This window comes from Pinus tabuliformis, chromosome 4_1, assembly GCF_031772625.1.
Source record: "Pinus tabuliformis cultivar Carrire ecotype Pingquan chromosome 4_1, CPIR1, whole genome shotgun sequence".
Lineage (NCBI taxonomy): Eukaryota > Viridiplantae > Streptophyta > Pinopsida > Pinales > Pinaceae > Pinus > Pinus tabuliformis.
Window position 1 is genome coordinate 954,683,562 of NC_142303.1, and position 22,076 is coordinate 954,705,637.

The 22,076-nt window shown below is 42.0% G+C and overlaps 1 protein-coding gene across 1 annotated transcript in view; it reads right to left on the bottom strand.

The window, feature by feature from the left end:
• Positions 1 to 22,076, bottom strand: part of LOC149179315 (protein DETOXIFICATION 16-like) — a 272,397-nt gene that overhangs the window by 202,138 nt on the left and 48,183 nt on the right. The gene's annotated exons all lie outside the window — the stretch shown is intronic.

The window sequence follows — 22,076 nt, forward strand, 5'->3', positions numbered from 1 at the left end:
GAGGTGGTGTATCAGAGCCTTATGGACCCAATGGTCATGTGGACCCAAAGAGGAAAGATGATGAAATAAGGCATGTAATGCGCGAAGGGAAGTGGAAAATGTGAAACGGGAAAATGGGACCGCGCTACCATAATCGGGGTTTCCCAAATAGTGCCTATCCTAAAGCTATAAGCCAGTAGGGGAGGTCTCACGAGACTAGGATTGAGGATTAACCCCCCATTTAAGGTGAGGGAAGAAGACTACAGTCAAAACCCTCCCTTCATCCAAGTTGCCCAATAATCCATACCCAATGTGCCCAAGGAAAAACAAGCATAAACACCCCATTGTACAATGAAAGACATACCTTTAGGATTCGATGCCCCACCTTCAGACATACACTCTCAACAGATGGGCAAGGGGACATATGACTGGCTCAGGGAGTGGAGATCAACTAGAACAATATATCGACTGCACTGGTGGTTGTCAGGGTTGTTGGTTGTCAACTGAAGACAAATCTAGGAGAAAAGTTCTCTTATTGGGTCACCCACTAGTTGTGGGTAATAGGTCCATATCAGGTTGAAACTTTTATAGTAAAAATGAAGTCCCATGTTGCACTTTGGTGGGTTGTTCTACAACAATTGAGAAAATAGGGAGAGAAGATTAAATTGTGGTCTAAGAAATAGAGAAATATTAAGGAATAAATATTTGCCCTCAGATTTCCAGCAACAGTGGTTCAAGTGATTTCAGAACTTGTAGCAAAGGGAACAAGAGTAAACCAAACCATTCTGAAATTGCATATTCTGACAAGCATGGAAAAAGACACAATGAACAAGCGACAACTTGACATGTAAAAGGGATAAGGTTCCAAACCCAAGATGAACAAGCCTTTCTGAAGGTGCATTCCATGGATGAAGCATTTGAATATGCTTTAAGGGAAAAAGATATGGTGGAATATATTTAAAGTGAAGAGAGAGCTCTCCATAAACTACCAACAATGAAGATGATGAAGAAGGAAAAGAAGCAAATTCCGACTTCAAAGCAAGGGGGGGCATCAGAGGTAGAGGCTCTTTCGTCAGCATAAATTGTTTCAATTGTGGAAAGTCTCAACATAGGACTTTTGAGCGTCTAGAAAAAGTTGACATGGAAGGAGATCAAAATGGAAAGCAAGCATGGTGCAAGATGAATATATTGCTCAAGTTCCAGTAACGGCCCCTATTGCCCAACAAAAGTGGCTACCCCTGGGAGAGCTTTTCTCCTATTCATCTTCTTCTAGCCGGCAACCAACAACCCCTAACAGCCACCGTGTAGCCGATGTGATGTGCCACTTTATCTCTGCTCCCTACATTAGTTGTATGTTTCCTCACCCATTTGTCGAGAGGATATGTTATAAGGTGGGCAATCCGACCCAAAAATATATGTTTTTCATTGTGTAATCAGGTGCTTATGCTTGTTTTCCATTTGGGCATTTTGGGCATGGATTGTTGGGTGACTAGGAAGAAGCAAAGACTTTGACTATGGTTTTGTTCCATCACCTTAAATGAGGGGTTAATCCTCAATCCTAGTCCCGTGGGATCTCCCCTATTGGCCTATGGCTTTAGGAAGGGCACTAGTTGGGAAACCTCGATTTTAGCAGCATGGTCCCATTTTCCCACATTTTACACTCCCATCCGCACATTACAAGCCCTATTTCACCATCTTCCTTCTTTGGGTCCACATGACCACTAGGTCCACAGGGCACTAGCATAGCTCCTCCCATTGTCCACATATCTGGATCGGGCCTGGAAATGTTGCCCCAGAGGTTAATGCAGCTAAAAGAAAGTTAAAAGCATATCATGGCCACAAGCGAGAAACAAAAGAAAAAGAAGATCATAAAATGCAAAAGATGTCTGGGACATTTAATATAGAACATGGGCAAAAGCCAAACATGATGTTGAAATTTGATGACTAAAATTTTTACTGCAATCCCAACCCGGTTTTAATTTCACCTTATCGCTCCCATTCAGTTAAGTGCCCTTTCCCATAAACATACATTCAACATATAGAATTCTGCAAATGAAATTTCCAAATTGAAACACATGGGACTATCAACACATGCTGAAAATAAATATGGACATAAACAGAGCAGCAACACACATAAAAATACACAGATTTTTCGTTAACTTAGACCTAGGCAAAACCCCTTCAATCTTCTCCAGGGAAAACCTGTTAGAGAGCTCTTCAAATTTATTTATCTTTCAAGTTTAGGAAAAATACATTTGCAGACAAAACAAAACAGAAAAATACAACTTATCTCTTCAGCCCAAAACTCCTTGAAAACTGTGCCCACTTGAAACTGAAAATATGTATTATACGGATACAAACTATACAAAAAAAAATTTCTCAAAAATTCTCTCAAACGACGTGCAGCTCACAACATTAAATGTTTTTTGTATTGTACCTTCTGCTGTCTTCTATACCTTGATTTCCGTGCCCAACTTTGCCCAGAAATCACTCCTTCAACTTGCTGCAACAAATTTCTCCTTCAGAACTTTTCTCCAACTCTCAACCTCCTTTCTCCAATCTTCTCATGAAGAATGAATGCAGTCTCTCTTTTATTTTCCCCCTTTTGTTTCCCTAAATGACTTTTGAGCAACCCTAAGATCTAATGGCTCAGATTCATTTAGATCAAGGGATGAGAATAAATGTGCATTTAATTCTCACTTTCTATTTTTAACTCACCCATTAAATAAAGTACCCACATTGTACTTTATGTCTAAAGTCACTTTTCACTTTATAATTTAACATTGACTTTACCACTTATAAAGTCACACTTAGGAAAATAATTATTTTGGACACTTTTCCCTAGGTAGAGACTAACCCATGGGAAACCACTTGTCCAAGGTACATTAAAAATCAACACTCCCTCTTACTGAGGAAAGTGTTTCTCACCACACCCATCTTGTCCCTGAAATGGACATGCTTGCCTCTTGGCAAGGACTTCGTGAGAACATCGACCACTTGCTCATCTGTTGATATATACTCCAGCTTCATTGCCCCCTTCTGAACATAGTCCCTGATGAAATGATATCTGATGTCAATGTGTTTTGACCTGTCATGAAACATTGGATTCTCCGTGAGTTTAATGCAACTTTGATTATCACAGTGAATAACCGTCGGTCTCAACTCCTGATCAAATAGGCCATACAACAACTTGCGAAGCCAAATGGCCTCACAACTAGCCTGGCTAGCAGCCATATACTCAGCCTCATAAGAGCTCAAAGCAACTAACTTTTGCTTTCAACTGAACCACGACACAACTGCTGAACCCAATCCGAAGAAACACCCTGAAGTGTTTTTCCTATCAAAAGCACACCCTGCCCAATCTGAATCTGTGTAACCTGCCAACCTCACTCAATCTTGTTGATTTGGGATAGCATCGGATGTGCTCTAGCCATGAAAATTGGTGGAGAGGCTAAAGCACATGAGATATCCATGACCCAGAAATGGTTTGGGCAGATTCTACCCGCTTAAGGAGATATTAAAATAATTAATATTTTTAATGGAGTTCCTAAGTCTAAACTTAGGAAAAATAAAATATTAATGGGTATTAATATAAAACTGGGTTAGAATGTTCTAAATGACATGGATTAAGCCAAATCTAATCTTAGACGTTGAATAGAGATGTAATCTTGGCCATTGAAGGACCAACAGGAAAAGTATAAGAGGAGGCTTGAGGGTCAGTTGGAGAATACACCAGAGTGATCAGTCATTCGATTTTCTAGAGCGGGGTTTGCTAAGAAAAGTCAAATCAGTGATCAGTTTGCAGCAAGGGCAGTGAGTACTAGACAGAGAGGCAAAGATAGTGTCGAGAGACCAATGCAGAGGTAGAGAGGAAGACGCAGAAGCCAGAGCAGGCCACGTAGAGGCTAGCTGAGACAGTGCAGAGGCCAGAGGGCCTGCGTCATCCATGCAGAGGGTAACAGGAGTAACGCAGAAGGTCGTAGAGGCTGCGCAGTGCCTCAGAGGGCTAATGCAAAGGGTTTTAAGGCTGACACAAAGGGCAGGAGGGCTGACGCAGTGCTTCAGTCTTGCTGGAGAGGGTTTCGTGGGGCATATTTTCTGAATATCTACTTCCGAATAGAGAGGTATTACTGTCAGTTGTTTTTCTCTATCGGGTGAGCCAGTTTGGCACACAGTTGTGCTCAAGGATATACTGCATAATAAATAACCCTCAGAATTGTTGCACTGACTTTCCCAAGTTGGGTTTTTTCGGGGACGAGTTGTCCAAAAATAACGGTGTCACTTGTGTGTTTGCTATTTCTTTCAGCTATTGATCTGTAGATGGTTGAGACTGTATTGTGTTTATTTCGATATTTATATGCTTAAATAACTTGTTCATAATTAACAAGTAGGAGAAATAAACCAGAAGAATATAGATAAAATTTCTAATGGGTAATACTTAGAAATTTCAACATGGTATCAGAGTGTGGTTGCAGATCACAGGAGAGCTGAAGGCACCAACTGAAGTAGAGCATTTGCAGCAAAGAAAGTTCTCCTGAGTGATAGAGGTTGTTCCTTGCAGAAAGCGACAGAAGAAGGGTTGACGCAGAGAGACTACGTCATCAGTTTGGGCCAGAGAGAGGTCAGCGCAGAGGCTGAGGAAGGCAGAAAAGGCTCGTGCAGAGCCACGAAAAGACCAGGAGGGTTGACGCAGTTGGCTAGGGAAGCATTTCAACCAGTGTCGGGATTGTGCAGAGCCTAGAGGCTCAGTCCTTCAGTTGCTGGGGCATAGGAGGTTGTGGGCAGATTGCGAGGAGTGAAGTTGGTGGGGTGTTGTTGCTGCTGAGATAGGACAGTACCTAACAGGGCAAAACCAAGGTAGAGGGAGTCGCTACCGAGGCGGATTTATAGCCAAGGAATTCGGATCAGTGTTGCAAGTGCACAAGAGATCGGAGTGGTGCGACTCGACGGTTGGCAAGCAGATTTCCATGAGGGAAATCGAGCAGAGAACTTCCAGACAGGAAGTAGCAACTCAGAGGGAGTCGAAGAGAGAACTTCTAGAGGGAAGAAGAGACTCGGAGTCGAAAGGAAGAGCAGAGAGATGGCCATGAATGGACTGAGGTATCAAGACAGGTTAGACAGGGCGCCCAACTTTGTGGTCTGGAAGGCTAGGATCCTGTCCATTCTAGATAGACATCGCATCAAGGCCTTCGCCTTGAGAACAGTGGCTATCCCAGTTGACCCAGCTGATAATGAGAAGTACGAGGAGGGAATGGCCAAGGCGAAATGCATCATCCTTGATGGTGTCAAGGATCATGTGGTCCAACCTAAGTTGCACGAAACGAGGAAACGGGTACGAGTTTCCGAAACGGGCACGGGTACGAAACGCGACATCCCCAAATTTTGGAAACAGGGAAACGCGAATATATATATATATATATATATTAAATATATATATGTGTGTGTGTGTGTGTGTGTGCAATCATAAAGCATACATGATACATTATAATTTATTATATTTAAACATTATGATTAAATATACATCACATTTACTCATGAATGATCACATAATGAAAATAAAAATATCGAAATATCCAAAAGCAACCTTTATTATATATCCAAATCTCAAAATCAGCCTTTATTATATATTAATATATGAGGTTGCAAGTACAATAAAGACTATAAGGCTGCAAGAACTATAGAGACAAAAGACTAATCCTCATCATCATATTCCTCATCAAAAATAGAAGCAAAACCATGCTCAACAGTGGATGGTGGCACTGAAGAAGATGATGGGCCAATTCCACTTCCAGGCTAGACCTCAATATTCAGGGCAGCAAGAGAGAGATCCAAATCAGGACTTTCTGCATCCACATCCCATTCTTTAGAAGGACCATTGTTGTATTTTGGACCCCTACGAGATGCAAGGCGAAGGTTGGAGTGCACATAAACAAGATTCTCTACCTTCTGTGAGCCCAACCTATTGCGCTTCACAAAATGAATAAAACCATAAGTGCTCCAATTCCTTTCTGCTGATGAAGAGCTTGCCACTTGTGAAAGAATACGAATGGAAAGGTTTTGCAAATGTACACCATTTTCTCCATGACAAATCCACCACCTAACTGGATTCATGGTGCTTCTCTCCTCCAAAGCTGATATATCTGCATAATCATCTATTCCTGCAACAAAACTGGCAAATTCTTCCTTTACCTCCCTGTGTAGATGAGAAGGAAACATTCTCATAAGGGCTTTTTTCACCCCATTAGCCACCTCTCTATCCTTATGGGGTGCCTTCCTCTTCCCATTGCTTTGAGCAATAAGCTCCTCATCATAAAATTTGGGGTTCAAGGCATGTGCTAAAGTGTGCAATGGAGTGTTGAAATTGTTCCACCTATCAACAATGATTTTCTTGACTAAACCAGCAAAATGATCATCAACAAACAAAAGTTGTGGAGACTCTTGCAAAATGATTTCCATAGTTTTCTCAACCATGGAATCCATGCCATCATATACCTCTCCTAAGAAAGGTTGGTCAGTGTCAGCACTCCGAAGAAGCTCAAATGCAGGGGTTGTGAACTTTAGCAAGAAATCTACCTTGCTCCACCAATCCTCATCAAGGCACAATCTACGCACCATATATCCCCGCTCTGAATCTGCTTGTCTCCACTCAATCCAATGTTGACTCACCACCATAGAAACCACTGCATGTTTAACCTCAACAAGGTGGCGCAACATCAAGAAGTTTGAGGCGTATCTTGTCTCAACAACTTTTAACAACTCCAATTTGGAGTACTCTCGAAATATGGCCTGAGATTGGTGGTGGTTAGTGATGAATTTGACAATCTCCCTTGCTTCCCCTGTGATTTCCTTTATCCAAGAAACTTTGTTGTCGATCTCCTCTAAGATCATATTCAAATTATGGACAATGCATGGTGTCCAAAAGATGTGGTCATACCTCCTCTCGATAATTAAACCTGCAGCTTTGCAAACTGGTGCATTATCCATGATAACTTGCACCACTTTGTTAGGCCTTATTTGTTCAATAGCTTTTATAATAACATCAACAATGAACTGTGCATCTTTTACCTCTCATGAGCAGTCTTCCGCCTTGACAAACATTGTTCCTTTGGGGGAAGTGGCAATGATATTTATCAATGGTCTGCGCCTTGTATCTGTCCATCCATCTGAGACTATGGTAACCCCAGAGCTACTCCAAGAAGAACGAATTGGTGATAAAATATCCTCCACAAGCTCCTTCTCATTTTTGAGAAGCTGAGTTCTAACTTTCTCATAGTTGGGCCCCTTGTACCCTTGAGGAGCTTTGTTAATTTCCCTTATCATATCTTGCCAGTAAGGAGAGTGAACAACATTGAATGGGATACCACATGCATAAATGCACCTAGCCACTCTGGAATCAGTTTCTTCTCTCGCTTGCACATTCACCAATTTAGTAATTCTACTATCCTGAACTGAAGGGGATAACCCTCTTGTATTTTTGGGTGTTGGTTGTTCATGTTGTTGAGTGTCACTGACTCTCCTCTTTCTTGCTTCAACTACAATCCTTGGCTCAATGTTAGATGGAGCTTTAGGAGTAGCTTGAGTAAGCTCATCATGCCTTCTCTTAAATACATCCGCCTCATCTTGCTCTCTTTGATATGCCCTCCTTGCCAATGGATCTGTTGTTTTTGTACAACCCACAACCCCCTGTCCTCCTCCATGCAAAAGATGTGCCTTCACTCTTGGGTAGGAGCCCTTGTACGAATTATTGCAAAGATTACATCACCATTCCCATGAACCACCACCTCCACATTTTTTAAGCTTCTGAACATGCCTCCAAAGAGGATAATATTCAGCCCTTGGGTTGGCCCTAGGGTTTGAACTTGCAGCTGCACTTTGGTTAGAAGCCATTGCTGCAAAAATAAATAAATAAACAAATTTGTAAATAAAAAACGTTTTTCATATTTTTGGCAGCATAAACCCTCATTAAATTGAAGAAATAGTAGGAAAAAACTAAGAAAATAAATGTTGCTTACCCAAATTAATTTTCTATTGCTGAAGCTACCCCAAAATGCCAGAAAAGACAAGAGAAATATGGCTGTAGCTGAGCCAAAAAGCCAAGAATGTCGTAGCCGGAAACTCTGCACTCCAAATCTGCTGTTGAAATCTCTTTCTCTTGCTGCTGAAATCTCCTTTGCTCACTGTTGAAAACACCCTAGCTAAAACCACTGCTCTCTTCCTCTCTTCTCCTTTGCTAAAATCGTCAGTCTCCAAGAGAAACGGATTGCTCAATTATGTGATGAGAGAATGAGGCAAAGGTCACTTTTATAACTTGAGAGAGGCATCTAGAAGCAACTAGAAGCCACTTTAGTCACCCAATTAAAAGTTAGAAAACAAAATAATAATAAAAAAATAAGAAAAAGTCAAACTGCGTGAGGAAACTCCGTCGTACGGCCCGGAAACTCGTTTCCGACCGTACTGGCCACGTTTCCTCCTCAAGAAACGGGCCAATACGGCCGGAAACGAGTTTCTGGGCCGTACCATATAGGTTTCCCTGTTTCCGTTTCATTTTCGTACGAAAACAGACCCTGGACCCACGTTTCCTGCAACTTAGGGTCCAACATATTTCCGAGAAGGAGACGACAAAGGAAATGTGGGACACCTTGAAGACGTTGTACCAGCATACTTCCGTGCAAAGGAAGATGTTACTTAAGAATCAACTGCAGTCATACCAAATGCAGAAGGGGGTGCAGATAGATCACTTCCTCGTCGGTTGAAGGAGATCCAGGACCAACTGACTTCCATATGGGCCACACCGGATCAGGAGTTGATGGTGAGGACCACACTAAACGTAGTCTCCGAGGAGTGGGAGACATTTTTCCAGAGCATATTAAGCAGGGTGAATCTTCTAAATTGGGAAGAATTGTGGGCGGCTCTTTTCCAATAAGAGATCAGACGGCTGAGCAAGACAGGAAGTAGCAGCAAAGGAGTCTGGATCAAGAAGGAAGAGGAACAGGATGCAGCTCTGGCATCTGTGGGGAAGCAGGAGAAGAGGAAGAAAAATGACCTCTCCAAGGTCAAGTGCTTCAACTGTGGGGAACTAGGTCATATGCGAACGAGTTTCCGAGGAAGAACAACAAGGGAGAGGCATCTGACTCCAAGGCAGCACCAACGAAGGCAGAAAGGGAGGTAGAGGAGGATGATGATTGTGCCATGAGTGCTCATGTACCTCTAAGGAAGAGGTGGGGAGACATCAAGCTATAGTCAGGAAGACTACAGGCGATGAGGGGCAGGATCCTTGAGGTACCCAAACTCTTGGATTATACTTGGCTACGGGAGCCCCGAAGTGAGAGTAGCAGGATGGTGGATGTCGGTAGAAACGGATGTGGATGAAGCGGCAAAGAATGCTAGAGTGTAGTAGTCCCAGGCAGCGCAAAGAGGCTTGCAGCAGTGCGAGAGGTACAAAGGAGGTTGCAGCAGTGCAGGATGGCACATAGAGGTTTGCAGTGGTGCGAGAGGCACAGAGTTGTTGCAGTAGCGCAGATGCAGTAGAGGGAGCACAATATAGCAGTAGAGAGAGCTTCAGCATCAGGAGTGTTTCTAGCCTGACAGGGATTTCAATGGTTGGGTGGATCAGTTACTTACTTCTCAGTAACTGAGTTGCAGTGCAGTAGCATGATGAAGCATGATGAGAGGGGGTTGCAGTGTTGGGAGAAAGGACTAGCAGCAACACAGATGCAGAGGGAGTTGTCGTAGAGATGTAGCAGTGGCAATGGAAGAGCCATGGGCAGCAGTACAGGATGCAGTAGTGCAAAGGATATTGGGTGGGGAGGCCAAGCATCACGACAGGTACCGGTGCCGTGTAATCAGGGTGATGCTCAGTGAGGAGTATTACTAGAGCACAATCCTCGCTAAGAGGGAGTGTTGATTTGGGGTAGCATCAGATGTGCTCTAGCCATGAAAATTGGTGGAGAGGCTAAAGCACATGAGATCTCCAAGACCCAGAAATGGTTTGCGCAGATTCTACCTGGTTAAGGAGATATTAAAATAATTAATATTTTTAATGGAGTTCCTAAGTCTAAACTTAGCAAAAATAAAATATTAATGGGTATTAATATAAAACTGGGTTAGAATGTTCTAAATGACATGGATTAATCCAAATCTATTCTTAGTCGTTGATAGAGATGTAATCTTGGCCGTTGAAGGACCAACAGGAAAAGTATAAGAGGAGGCTTGAGGGTCAGTTGGATAATACACCAGAGTGATCAGTCATTCGAATTGCTAGAGCGGGGTTTTCTAAGAAAAGTCAAATTAGTGACCAGTTTACAGCGAGAGGCAGTGAGTACTGGACAAAGAGGCAGAGATAGTGCCAATAGACCAACGCAGAGGCAGAGAGGCAGATGCAGAAGCCAGATCAAGCCACGTAGAGGCTAGCTGAGACAGCGCAGAGGCCAGAGGGCCTGCATCATCCACGCAGAGGGCAGCAGGAGTAACGCAAAAGGTCGTAGAGGTTGCACAGTGCCTCAGAGGGCTGACGCAGAGGCCAGGAGGGCTGACGTTGTGCTTTAGTTGTGCTGGAGAGGGTTTCATGGGGCAGATTTTCTGAATATCTGCTTCCAAATATAGAGGTATCACTGCCAGTTATTTTTCTCTATCGGGTGAGCCAGTTTGGCACCCAGTTGTACTCAAGGATATACTGCATAATAAATAACTCTCATAATTGTTGCACTGATTTTCCCGAGTTAGGTATTTCTAGGGACGATTTGTCCAAAAATAACGGTGTCACTTGTGTGTTTGCTATTTCTTTCAGTTGTTGATCTATAGATGGTTGAGACTGTATTGTGTTTATTTCGATATCTATATGTTTAAATAACTTGTTCATAATTAACAAGTAGAAGAAATAAACCAAAAGAATATAGATAAAATTTCTAACGGGTAATACTTAGAAATTTCAACACATCTCCCCACCTATAGTCCAGACCATAATCAACAGTCCCCTGCAAGTAGCGAAGAATGTGCTTTGCAGCGACCTGGTGCACCCTCTTGGGCTCAGCCATGAACTAGCTAAGTGTGTTCACTGCAAAGCATATATCTGGCCTAGTGTTGACCAAATACATCAAGGACCCAATAAGCTACCTATACAATGTGGGATCCACCAAACTAGAGTCTGAAACATGAAGCTTCTTCTAGTTGGTGATCATAGGTGTAGATATGGGTCTACAGTCTGCTATGTGAAATCTGCTCAACACATCCACAGCATACTGCCCCTGCCCCAAAAAGATATGCCCCTCCTCTTGCCACACCTCAAGCCCCAAAAAGTAATGCATCAGCCCAATGTCCTTCATCTCGAACTCCATAGCAAGATCCTCCTCGCAACCACTAATCAGTCTCTCTGCCCCAACAATGAACAAGTCATCAACATACAACACAAGGATGAGCGGTTCATCCCCTACAACAATGTAGAATAGGTTCTAATCTGCATCACTCTTCGTGAAACCCATTTGCTGCAAGTAAGTATCAATCCTCGAATACCAAGCTCTTGGATCTTGCTTAAGTCCGTAGAGTGCTCGCCTCAACCGAAATACATGGGTCTCCCGCCCAAGTACCTCAAATCCTTGTGGCTGCTCAACACACACCTCCTCCTCTATAACTTCATTCAAAAATGCGGTCTTCACATCCATCTGATGGATCTGCCAACCCATTTCTGCAACAATAGAAATAAGGGACCGAATAGAAGTGTACCAAGCTACGGGAGCGAAGGTCCCATCATAGTCAACTCCCTCTATCTGTGAGAACCCTCTAGCCACAAACCTCACCTTGAACTTCTCAACGCTGCCATCCACAACATGCTTGATCTTGTAGAGCCACATGGAAGTCACAACTAACTTGCCCTCAGGCCTAGGCACCACTTCCCACACATTATTCTTAATGATAGAGGCATACTCCTCCACCATAGCCTCTCTCCATACCTCCTGGCTGGCAGCCTCCTCATAGCCAGTAGGCTCAGAGTCAACAACGCTGGTAGCCTTGGCTACATAACTACAAAACCGCTCAAGTGGCACATTCACCATGTTCACCCTCTTCAGAGGACCAACGGACTTCGCTTCCTTCAAGGTGTCTTGAAGCCACTTAGGCCTCCTCTTCCCCGAAGAAGCTTCCCCATAAGGAACCTCATCCTCTACCCCCCAGTCTGGTGAACCTGAAGGACTTCCAACTGACCCTGGTGTGCTTGTACCAACATCTGTCCTCGAAGAACCTGTGCCTGTGTCAGCTGAAGTGCCATGTGAACTCTATACCAGTGGACTCCCTAAAGAAGTGCTCGGTGAACTCGCCACTGGTGCCCTAGAAGTCACTGGCACTGAAGTACCTCTTGTACCGGTCGATCCAAAACCCTGAGGTCCTGCTCCCTATACCTGACCTCCCTGTTAAGGAGAAGTCTGTGAATCTCTCTCATCATACTCCCGTGATCTCCGATAGGCCCTCTATTCCTCGAAATTCACAACCCTCCTAATCACCACTCTCCATTTAGAAGGAATGAAGATCCGATAGGCCTTCGAAGTCTTGTTGTAACCCATAAAGATACCCTTCTCTGCTATGGGTTCCAGCTTCGTCCTCTGCTCCTTGGGATATAAGAATATGTGAGACATCTAAAGATACAAAGATGTCCCACATGAGGCTTCTCTCCAGTGAAAGCCTCCTCCGGAGTCATATTCCCCAATACTCTGTGAGGACTCCTATTCTGAAGATAAACAACAGTATTGCAGGCCTCAACCCACAAAAACAAAGGCAACCCCTGATCATGAATCATCACTCTAGCAGCCCCAACAATAGCTTTCTTCTTCCTTTCAGACACCCCATTCTACGGGGGGTTGTAAGGAACCGTGAACTCTCTCCTAATGCCCTCCTGTGCACAAAAGTCAGAAAACCCACCATCAGTGTACTCACCACCATTGTCTGACCTCAAGACCCAAATCTTCCTACTTATCTGCTTTTCCACAAGAGCTTTGAACTCCTTAAAGCGACCGAAGACCTCACCCTTGGTCTTCAGGAAATATATCCAAGTCCTCCTAGAGTAGTCATCAATGAATATAACATAATACTCATAACCACCCAAAGACACATGAGACATACGACCATTAACATCAGTATGAATCAAGTCTAGTATACCTGTATATTTGTTGTCGTTCGCTGGCAATGGTAACTTGGTGTACTTGCCCAAAGCACACCCTCTACAGACCTCATAATGCTCGACACTAAAATCAGGAACTCCAGTAGTGATCTCCCTCAGTACTCTCAAAGATCCATGATGCATATGTGCCATCCTCTGGTGCCATAACTCGCACAAGTCTCTACTGCTGGTGGTACTAGTGTGAGTGCTACCAGATGTGCTACTCACCAATGCTCCTGCCGACTGAAAACTGAACCTGTATAGTTTCCCAAAGAAGACTCCAATCACTTTGGCCGAAGTGATGGAAGCTCCCCTGGGATGCATCAATACTCGCCCTCCTAATAAAGTGACGTCAAACCCCATAGCAGACACTGAAATCAGGTTCTTCTTCATCCCCAGAACATTCAAAACATCCATGACCTTCAAAGGAGGCAAAGACTCCCTCTCAAAGGTCACAGTCCCCACACCAACAGCTCTCACAGTGCAGTCATCTCCTAGTACAATCTCAATATCAAGTGCCCTCTCTGCAAGCTTTGAAAAGAACTCCCGTGCACCGGTCATATGGCGGGAAGCCTCGCTGTCTGTAATGACCCATCATTAATGTAGAGAGCACGAGAATATTAGCATGCATACGATGCATGCATATGATAGCTACATATGCATGTATCGCATGCACTGCACTATTAACTATATTCTAAGTTACCTAAAATATTAAATATCCTGACACTCCTTCATATAGAAAAGTCGCATTCAACCAGCAGCACATAATTCTTAATACTTCATGATTAATGAGCGATTATCAATGATATTAAGTTTAAAAGTATAAAGTAAAGGAAAAGGGTTATAAAGAAAATAAATGTAAGGAATTATGTAAAGCCTAAAAAAAATCAGGTTATATAATTATCTATTTAAGAAATTTTAAAATAAAGTATATATTATTAAAGGGATAATCTAAATCAAAATAAAGCATAGGACAAATAATTAAGCATATGACTTAAGACTTTAATTAAACATATAAAAAATTATAATCAAAGTGAAAAGGCACATGTTAAAATATCTTGAAGATGAAATTCGATTTTGCATGTTAAGAGGTGTCATTGAGAAAGAAGCGGTGGGCTCATAGGTGGAGGGAGCAACCACCGTCATTAAAGGGTACATAAGGAGAGGTCGAGGGCAGAGAAGGGGGGTGTTCTTGCCCTGTGAGTGTATTCGCTGTGAGGGTATTTGCTGTGAGTAGAAAGGAAACTGATGCGGGTGCCATAGGAGGAGGAAGGTGCTGTTGGAGGAGGAAGGAGAGGAAAATTACACATACTGGTTTGTGAGCCTTACTTGTTTTGAAGTTTCTGGGCACGGGGGAACGGTATGCATCGGTTGAGAAGCATACTGGGTCGAGTATCTAGGTATACTCGATTTGGCTGGGTGGTTTTGGTTATTCAGTAATGAGAAAGCGGGAGCAGTTTTGAAGCACCCTCACCGCAACAGCAGTAGCAAGCCAGGTAAGTATTTCTTCAAATCAATAATGGCTCTTTATTTAGCTAGGTCATTACACTGTCTATGTACCACACATCGGATGATGTACTCCTACTAGATGTAGAAGTAATAAATGCAAAGTCTTGGTCAAACTGTGAAGCAAACTGCCCCACCTCTGTTGAAGCTACAGTACCCTTCTTCCCCTTGTTCTTCCTCTCAAGACATGTAGCAGCATAGTGTCCCATCTTCTGACATGCCCAACATTTGACTTTGGACATATCCGTATCTTTCTTCTTCTTCTTCTCCTTTCCCCTGGCCCCATGTGATGAAGCCCCTTTCTTGGCCTTCCCTTTGTTCTTCCCCCTGGCTATCAAGGCTACATCCTCCTCATCTTCTATCTTCACCCCACCACTGCCAGTCTTTCATATCTCATGCCACACACAATCATCCCAGAATCTGTTCCAATTGGGAAGATCTCCCTAGAGGTAACAACATCTCCAAAGACCTCCCAAGACTTAGGAAGTCCCGCTACAGCTATCCTGACTAACTCTGTGGGTGCAATTGCCTCACCAATAGCAGTCAAATCATCACTTACCTGTTTGACCCTGCCAAGATAATGAAATACACTTTCAGCCTTTGTCATCCTAATGTTCTTCAATTGTTCTTTGAGTACCATCTTCCTGCTCTCATTGGCACTCTCATAGAGAGTGGTTAGAGTTGTCCACATCTGATATGCATATGTGTTTTCTCTCACCTGAGGAACCACATGATCCTTCAAAGTCTCCATCAAAATCCTTTTTGCCTTTACATTATTTTTTTGTGAATTTAGCGAGTTCATCTGCAGTAGTAGGAGGTACAACCACTTGCCGCACTATGTCCCAAACTGCTGCCTCCTCAAACATTGTCTGAATTATGTCCTTCCAAACGGCATAGTTGGATATCCCATCCAGTCTGTCCTCTATCCTTAAGAACATGGCCATGACTGCTGTCCAAAATTTACAAAACCAAGAAAATGGAGAAATGAACTTTCCAGCACACCTTGTTGTCCCAAAAGTTCAGTCTGTGTGAAATTTCACCTTACTGTCCCAAAATATCAGTTTGTTGTCCAAACAGAGTTTTCTGTCCCAGAATATCAGTTTGTTGTCCAAACAGAGTTTGCTGTCCAAAAATTCAGTTTGTTGTCCAAACCACTGTTTGTTGTCCCAAACTACTATCTGTTGTTCAAACTGCAATTTTCAGCCTATAGCTCTGATACCATGTTGAAATTTGATGACTAAAAAATTTCCTGCAATCCCAACCTGGTTTTAATTTCACCTTATCACTCTCATTCAATAAAATGCCCTTTCCCATAAACATACATTCAACATATAGAATTCTGGAAATGAAATTTTCAGATTAACACATGCTAAAAATAAATATGGACATAAACAGACCAGCAACACACATAAAAATACACACTAATTTTTGGTCAACTTAGACCCAGGCAAAACCCCTTCAATCTTCTCCCGGAAAAACCTGTTCGAGAGTTCTTCAAATTTATTTATCTTTCAAGTTCAGGAAAAATACATTTGCAGACAAAACAAAACAGAAAAATACAACTTATTTCTTCAGCCCACAACTCCTTAAAACATGCCCACTTTGCCTCGATTTTCGTGCCCACTTGAAACTGAAAATATGTATTGTACGAATACAGACTGTACTATACGGATACGGACTATACGAACCTTTTTTTCAAAAAAATATATATATATTTCTCAAAACTTCTCTCAAACGGCGTGCAGCTCACAACATAAAATGTTGTTCGTATTGTACCTTCTGTTGTCTTCTATAACTTAATTTTCATGCCCATCTTTGCCCAGAAATCACTCCTTCAGCTTGCTGCAACAAATTTCTCCTTCAAAACTTTTCTCCAGCTCTCAGCGTCCTTTCTCCAATCTGCTTATGAAGAATGAACACAGTCTCTCTTTTCTTTTCCCCCTTTTGTTTCCCTAAATGACTTCTGGGTTTTAAGATCTAATGGCTCAGATTCATTTAGATCAAGGGATGAGAATAAATGTGCATTTAATTCTCACTTTCTATTTTTTAACTCACCCATTAAATAAAGTACCCACATTGTACTTTATGTCTACAGTCACTTTTCACTTTATAATTTAACATTGACTTTACCACTTATAAAGTCACTCACTTTATAAAGTCACACTTAGGAAAATAATTATTTTGGACACCTTTCCCTAGGTAGAGACTAACCCATGGAAAACCACTTGTCCAAGGTACATTAAAAATCAACACATGAGCTCTATCCCTTATCATTATGGTCATCAACCTAGTTACTAGGGCCCATGAATGCCCCTCACATCATTAAAAGAACCCATGCATGTCTCAACCCCTGGTAGGCGATGAACTTCCCTACCTTAAGGGGGTAATAACCGCCGTACATCATTCACAACATGCTCTCATTTCACGCAGCTTCGAGCAGTAATACGAAGAAAAATCAAGAAAAAACATAAGGCAAATAAAGAGGGGTGGAAAAAGCATAAGGCAAATAAAGAGGGGTGGAAAAACAAAGGCTAGGGTAACTCATGTAATGACGATTTCTCCCTCGTCACATTAGTATGCCCAATCAGTGAACTTCCCTCATCATTCCTATCCTTATATCTATGGCATTTCGCCCTAAGACACCTTTATCCTCATCCATTCATCATTATTCATATGCCACCTATTGAATGAAGGATATACCAAGGACATGTCTTTCCCCTTAGGGGATGGGAACACCAAATAGGATCGTTTATTAACCACTCCTACTTAGGGAGGTAACACTACTTTGAGATCAAAGCCCCGAATTTGGAAGAGAAGCCCCATGTGAAGTCTCAAATTTCTCTTGACTAACAAGCTTGGTTCACATAGATGCACTAATGAATTATTGTACCTAATGGTGAAGATGCAGCACTAGACATTATGTGTGATTGGCACGTGGTTTTCATCATGGGCTAGGCAACTTAAATGGGGCCTAAGACCACTAGAGGAGCATATGACACCCTCTAGGTGAAGTGTTGAGAGCCATGGGACTCCTCTCACTTGCTGAGCATCATCATTCCACTCCATGGGCACCTACAGCACCACGGTCGTCTGTGCTTTGCCCCACATCATTCACGAGATGATACACTTGGACCAGTATGCCCCCAACCATCTTAGCAGTGCACTTAAGTGAAATTTCAAGTCTATTGCAGCAACTGGAAATTATTCTTCTAACTGATTAATATTAAGTGTAGTTTATTTGCTTCGACAAACAACGAATAAAATCACAACTGCAATTCTCACCATAAAAACATTGTGGAAAATAAAATGTTGGAACTGAGAAATATAGAGCACACACACATAAAAATTGACACCGTGATTTTTGGACAAATGTCCCGAAAAAACCCAATGTGGGTAAAAGTAGTGCAACAAATGAGAGCTTTATTATTATGCAACAGTGGAAATTTAAGTACAATCTGGATGCCCAAAACAGGCAATCCTCAGCAAATAATTTGGCTAAAATTATTAGAGAGAATTTTCTCCCTCTCCATGAGCAATCCCAGCACAACCTGCCTCAGAAAAACTGGCCCTCAAGAACCCTTGCGCAGGCCCCTGCACAATGCTTGCGCAGGCCTCTGCACAGTGCTTGCGCAAACCCTCACATGCACATCCTGAATCTACCTCTGATCAAGTCGTTCTGCCTGCTGCTGTTACTGGAAATGATCCTCCGACCCTCTGGAAAATTATCCTGGCCTTTGGCTATTGAATCAGCCCCTGCTCAGTCAAATCGAACTACACACTGAAGTTGCCTACACAATCCCTGCGCAACCTCTATGGAATAACTTGGCCTCTTTGTTGTCGCCTCTCCAGAACTGGAAACTCCTCCTGAATCATTGTCTCTACTCCCTCTTTGTCTTTGCATCCCTTCTGGCTTGAACTCTTCTTCCCTGCTCGACCTTTGCAGTTGGATAGCTCGACCTTCTAAGGAACTCGACCAAGTGTGTTCTCCATCTACCCATCGAGTTGCTCTTATAAACTTTCATTGGTGAAACAATGTCCATGATTATATTCCCATCATCCCATCAACGGCTAAGATCATCTCTACCTCGATCCATGTGAGTTTCTAGAGAAATCTCACCTTTCTCAATTAATTCCGGTTAATTAATCATTTTTCCTAAGTTAGACTTAGGAAATATTTTATTATTGATCAATTAAATTAATTGAGCCATCTCTAGGTGTTTTCTTCTAAATTTTTTTCTAGGTTATGGAGATCTAGTGTTTCTTAGCCTCTTTGACCAAAGGCGAGACTAAAACACTTGTATGATGCTACAAAACTAACAACTTATGGTTTGGCAGTTGATCTAAGGCCCATATGAGGTTGCCTCACCCCTTGAGACGTGGGAGGGCTAGCACCATACTTAGAACACTCAATGTTGGAGTAAAATTAGGTTATTTCATCACCAGGAAACCCACAAGACCCATTTTGTACCCCAAACACAAAACAAGGGTCCACATGATGATTTACATGGATGTTTAGGGGCCAATCCCTAGATGGTGATTTTTGGAGCCCTCTTGACCCAGTTTGGCACCAAGGGAGTTCAACGCATGCCTCCAAGAGGCCCATGTATTGATGAAATCAGTATTTCAGCCTTCTTATGGGTTAACTTTTATGGTTTCACATTGGCTATGTTGTTGGCTCATAACCACAACAAGTTTATGCCCTCCATTTGACAACTAAGAGGGGCTTTAGGCTAAAATTAGACTTGATTGGACATGTATAAATAGAGGAGACATCACTTGAGTCTCTCATCATCATCATACTTGGAATTCGACTTCTTGAGAAGGACTCAAAATTGTTTCTTTTGGCTATTGGAGATCTTTTGGATGCATTTTGACATTTGGAAGCTAATTCGATCTTGTCTTTGGAGCTATTTCTTGAATGATGGATGGATATATTGCATGTCATCTTGTAAGTACTTTACGTTGATGGAATTTTTGTCTTGAATTTGTTTAATGTATGGAATAGTTGCCTCTAGAATATGCTAAATTGTGCCCTAATTGTTGAAAATAAATTTTTGAAAGAGCTTTTTAGTTGAGTATTGCATATGTTATTTATTGTATGACATGTAATGAATGTTCCTAGTGGAGGAATTCTTAAACTCTTCATAAAAATCCATTATCTCTTGAAGTGGGTAAATGCTAGGAATTGGTACCTAGGGCATCAATTCTAGGCCTCCTTAGAAATGGTTTAGCTCATTTTGAACCTCCTAAGACTCCATATGCCCAAAAGACAAGGAACTAATCCAAGTCATTGGTGGCCAACTTCTTTCCTTCTCCATCAATCTCTTATTTAAATTTTCGGTCCTACCTTTTAAGATAAGGCGACTAACTCGGTCTTAGAAATAATTGCTTAGGGAGAGGTGTTGTGGGAATCTAAGAGCCTAAACATCAAGCCTAGGGTATTGGCTACTTGACCTCTATGTTTGGTGGGCATCCACTTACATTTTGTCCATTAAATCTCTTGCCCTAAGCATTGACCTAAGAGGGAAACCCTAGCTAGTTTTCCTCAACTTGGGGACTTCTTTGAGGCTTGTATGAGCTTGATACTTGGTGAAGTATATCACAAGAAGTCCTTTCTCCATATTTTCTTTATATTTGGAGTGTTGAAGAAAGTGTAACTAGGTTCGGAATTTACAAATGTAATTTTGATCTTTGTACTTGTCAAGAAAAATAAATATTATTTTTTGTGAATTATGAGAATGAGTTTCTTGCTCATTTCGTAGGAAAGTCAAAGAGTCAATGTCATGCTCTTCTTGAGCTTATATGTAATTTAAATGAGTCAACCTAGTATCTAGATCAAATCCCTCCAAGACAAGCACCATCCCCTTGAAGAAGGCGACAAGCAAAATGAATTATTAAGAACAGTCATGTCGGCCTGCAAATGAATTAACTAGCATAGTCATGTCAGCTCAATAAGAAGTCACAACCGTTCACACTATCATGTCGGCTCAAATGCATAGGTTGACCACTATATATATGCGGCTAGGGTCTACGCAAAAGAAGAGGAACAAAACTCGCATTCCTCTAAAGTTGTGGATCGGAGCTACAAGTCAAGGATCCGCATTACAAGAGTGAGGATCCTCTGTAATCTTCAGAAGGGTACACTCTTTGTGATCAGCACTACAAGAGTATAATTCAGATGGGTAATTACAGCGAAAACATTTATGTGTCTCAACCATCTCATGATCACAGTCTCGACATACTAAACAAAGTCATGATACATAAAAATCGAAGATGAAGTCATGGTCTCGATGTATTTGTGATGAAGATGCACATCCTGCATACTCTTTAGGAACAGTCACAGTAAAAGTGTAAGTGTGATGATCAAGATCTCGGTGTTCCCACAGGGACACACTCTGTCTCATATTCTGGACGCAGTCATAATCTCGACAGAGTGATTTCATAATTATGAAGTCATCATCATAATGAAAGATCTCGGTGTAGCTTCAGTGTAAAGATTTTGTTGGTACAACAATGATCTTTGTAATAGAACAGTAATAATCTGAGTGAATGTACAATGATGATCTCAATAAATATACGGTGATCATATCAGTGAATGCACAGTCATGATCTCGATGATAGAGCATCTATGAAGATCTCAACAATGACCTCGGTGAAGCAACAATGATGATGATGATCGCAGTAGTGACAAAGAAGAGGATTGGTGTCTTGGTCTTGGAGTGGCATAGTAGGTCAAGAGTTATGGTCTTGCTATTCGTCAATTGGAATCTCCATAAGAAGAATTTCATGCAGATTTTCCTCTCCAATAGGGAGAGGTTTTGGCCCTGGAGAAAGCCAAACATCTTGTGTTCTTGTCTCTTTGTTTTGGTAGCAGTTTGATGAAGCAAACACACACACTAATAATAATAAGAAGATCAAGCTAAGATAAATTGCAAAAGCACTTCACAAATTGTTATCAAGTCTAGAAGAATTACATTAATCCCATTTGCCCTAGATTCTTCAACACGAAGTACCTTCATCCACGACAATTCACGAAACCCTAGCTCTTGTGCAATCCATTTCTAGGTGTCTCAAAGGAAGCGAAATACCTTTGAAGTGTTATATCATAACTTTGAGCATCCTTCGAGAGGTCCTAACCCATCACCTTGCACCTTAAAACCTAGAAGATCTATTAAAGGTGATTATTATATTATTGGGACTCCTCCCATCAGTGAAAGTCTGTAAAGAGCAGGGGACGTTGGTTGTGGTGATAGTGGACCATTATCCCAATGTTAGCACTTAGTCTAGCTCTTTAACCTGTAGGATTTCCCTCTCCAAGGCCTACTAGATTTTGTGGTGGCAGCCCCCTTTTGAGCTAGAGGAATGGGAGAACCTTATGTTAAAAAGAATTTGTTGAAATTAAAATAGGAAAAAAGGGGCACACCCTAGGAAGAAGTCTTTTCATGAC